Genomic DNA, 4230 nt, shown 5'->3' with positions numbered 1-4230 from the left:
CAATATAGACCCAAAAAAGTGGAACCTCCGCAACTATATGGCACCTGCACTTATATAGAACCCGTCCCTATCCAGCACTGGCATGTATACTGAACCACCGCACCTATATAGCCCCCACGCTCCAGGAAATGTGGCAGGATCGCACATCTTGGGCATAAGCACCAATATGGCAATATAGCCCCAAAGAAGTGGAACCTCCGCAACTATATGGCACCTGCACTTATATAGAACCCTTCCCTATCCAGCACTGGCATGTATACTGAACCACCGCACCTATATAGCATCCACGCTGCAGGAAATGTGGCAGGATCGCACATCTTGGGCATAAGCACCAATATGGCAATATAGCCCCAAAAAAGTGGAACCTCCGCAACTATATGGCACCTGCACTTATATAGAACCCTTCCCTATCCAGCACTGGCATGTATACTGAACCACCGCACCTATATAGCACCCACGCTCCAGGAAATGAGAAGCCTTCCCTATCCAGCACTGGCATGTATACTGAACCACCGCACCTATATAGCATCCACGCTCCAGGAAATGTGGCAGGATCGCATATTTTGGGCGTAAGCACCAATATGGCAATATAGACCCAAAAAAGTGGAACCTCCGCAACTATATGGCACCTGCACTTATATAGAACCCGTCCCTATCCAGCACTGGCATGTATACTGAACCACCGCACCTATATAGCCCCCACGCTCCAGGAAATGTGGCAGGATCGCACATCTTGGGCATAAGCACCAATATGGCAATATAGCCCCAAAGAAGTGGAACCTCCGCAACTATATGGCACCTGCACTTATATAGAACCCTTCCCTATCCAGCACTGGCATGTATACTGAACCACCGCACCTATATAGCATCCACGCTGCAGGAAATGTGGCAGGATCGCACATCTTGGGCATAAGCACCAATATGGCAATATAGCCCCAAAAAAGTGGAACCTCCGCAACTATATGGCACCTGCACTTATATAGAACCCGTCCCTATCCAGCAATGGCATGTATACCGCACCACCGCACCTATATAGCATCCACGCTCCAGGAAATGTGGCAGGATCGCATATTTTGGGCATAAGCACCAATATGGCAATATAGCCCCAAAAAAGTGGAACCTCCGCAACATAATGGCACCTGCACTTATATAGAACCCGTCCCTATCCAGCAATGGCATGTATACTGAACCACCGCACCTATATAGCCCCCACGCTCCAGGAAATGTGGCAGGATCGCACATCTCGGGCATAAGCACCAATATGGCAATATAGCACCAAAAAAGTGGAACCTCCGCAACTATATGGCACCTGCACTTATATAGAACCCTTCCCTATCCAGCACTGGCATGTATACTGAACCACCGCACCTATATAGCATCCACGCTCCAGGAAATGTGGCAGGATCGCATATTTTAAGCATAAGAACCAATATGGCAATATAGACCCAAAAAAGTGGAACCTCCGCAACTATATGGCACCTGCACTTATATAGAACCCTTCCCTATCCAGCACTGGCATGTATACTGAATATAGCCCCCAAGCTCCAGGAAATGTGGCAGGATCGCATATTTTGGGCATAAGCACCAATATGGCAATATAGCCCCAAAGAAGTGGAACCTCCGCAACTATATGGCACCTGCACTTATATAGAACCCATCCCTATCCAGCACTGGCATGTATACTGAACCACCGCACCTATATAGCATCCACGCTCCAGGAAATGTGGCAGGATCGCACATCTTGGGCATAAGCACCAATATGGCAATATAGCCCCAAAAAAGTGGAACCTCCGCAACTATATGGCTTCTGCACTTATATAGAACCCTTCCCTATCCAGCACTGGCATGTATACTGAACCACCGCACCTATATAGCACCCACGCTCCAGGAAATGTGGCAGGATCGCACATCTCGGGCATAAGCACCAATATGGCAATATAGCCCCAAAAAAGTGGAACCTCCGCAACTATATGGCACCTGCACTTATATAGAACCCGTCCCTATCCAGCACTGGCATGTATACTGAACCACCGCACCTATATAGCATCCACGCTCCAGGAAATGTGGCAGGATCGCATATTTTGGGCGTAAGCACCAATATGGCAATATAGACCCAAAAAAGTGGAACCTCCGCAACTATATGGCACCTGCACTTATATAGAACCCGTCCCTATCCAGCACTGGCATGTATACTGAACCACCGCACCTATATAGCCCCCACGCTCCAGGAAATGTGGCAGGATCGCACATCTTGGGCATAAGCACCAATATGGCAATATAGCCCCAAAGAAGTGGAACCTCCGCAACTATATGGCACCTGCACATATATAGAACCCTTCCCTATCCAGCACTGGCATGTATACTGAACCACCGCACCTATATAGCATCCACGCTGCAGGAAATGTGGCAGGATCGCACATCTTGGGCATAAGCACCAATATGGCAATATAGCCCCAAAAAAGTGGAACCTCCGCAACTATATGGCACCTGCACTTATATAGAACCCTTCCCTATCCAGCACTGGCATGTATACTGAACCACCGCACCTATATAGCACCCACGCTCCAGGAAATGTGGCAGGATCGCATATTTTGGGCATGAGCACCAATATGGCAATATAGCCCCAAAAAAGTGGAACCTCCGCAACTATATGGCACCTGCACTTATATAGAACCCTTCCCTATCCAGCACTGGCATGTATACTGAACCACCGCACCTATATAGCATCCACGCTCCAGGAAATGTGGCAGGATCGCATATTTTGGGCGTAAGCACCAATATGGCAATATAGACCCAAAAAAGTGGAACCTCCGCAACTATATGGCACCTGCACTTATATAGAACCCGTCCCTATCCAGCACTGGCATGTATACTGAACCACCGCACCTATATAGCCCCCACGCTCCAGGAAATGTGGCAGGATCGCACATCTTGGGCATAAGCACCAATATGGCAATATAGCCCCAAAGAAGTGGAACCTCCGCAACTATATGGCACCTGCACTTATATAGAACCCTTCCCTATCCAGCACTGGCATGTATACTGAACCACCGCACCTATATAGCACCCACGCTCCAGGAAATGTGGCAGGATCGCATATTTTGGGCATAAGCACCAATATGGCAATATAGCCCCAAAAAAGTGGAACCTCCGCAACTATATGGCACCTGCACTTATATAGAACCCTTCCCTATCCAGCACTGGCATGTATACTGAACCACCGCACCTATATAGCATCCACGCTGCAGGAAATGTGGCAGGATCGCACATCTTGGGCATAAGCACCAATATGGCAATATAGCCCCAAAAAAGTGGAACCTCCGCTACTATATGGCACCTGCACTTATATAGAACCCGTCCCTATCCAGCACTGGCATGTATACTGAACCACCGCACCTATATAGCCCCCACGCTCCAGGAAATGGGGCAGGATCGCACATCTCGGGCATAAGCACCAATATGGCAATATAGCCCCAAACAAGTGGAACCTCCGCAACTATATGGCACCTGCACTTATATAGAACCCTTCCCTATCCAGCACTGGCATGTATACTGAACCACCGCACCTATATAGCATCCACGCTCCAGGAAATGTGGCAGGATCGCACATCTTGGGCATAAGCACCAATATAACAATATAGCCCCATAAAAGTGGAACCTCCGCAACTATATGGCTTCTGCACTTATATAGAACCCTTCCCTATCCAGCACTGGCATGTATACTGAACCACCGCACCTATATAGCACCCATGCTCCAGGAAATGTGGCAGGATCGCACATCTCGGGCATAAGCACCAATATGGCAATATAGCCCCAAAAAAGTGGAACCTCCGCAACTATATGGCACCTGCACTTATATAGAACCCGTCCCTATCCCGCACTGGCATGTATACTGAACCACCGCACCTATATAGCCCCCACGCTCCAGGAAATGTGGCAGGATCGCACATCTCGGGCATAAGCACCAATATGGCAATATAGCCCCAAAAAAGTGGAACCTCCGCAACTATATGGCACCTGCACTTATATAGAACCCTTCCCTATCCAGCACTGGCATGTATACTGAACCACCGCACCTATATAGCATCCACGCTCCAGGAAATGTGGCAGGATCGCATATTTTAAGCATAAGAACCAATATGGCAATATAGACCCAAAAAAGTGGAACCTCCGCAACTATATGGCACCTGCACTTATATAGAACCCTTCCCTATCCAGCACTGGCATGTA

Source organism: Drosophila pseudoobscura, unplaced genomic scaffold (assembly GCF_009870125.1).
Source record: "Drosophila pseudoobscura strain MV-25-SWS-2005 unplaced genomic scaffold, UCI_Dpse_MV25 Unplacedtig00000854, whole genome shotgun sequence".
NCBI classification, from domain to species: Eukaryota; Metazoa; Arthropoda; class Insecta; order Diptera; family Drosophilidae; genus Drosophila; species Drosophila pseudoobscura.
Note: the sequence above shows the minus strand (reverse complement) of the source record.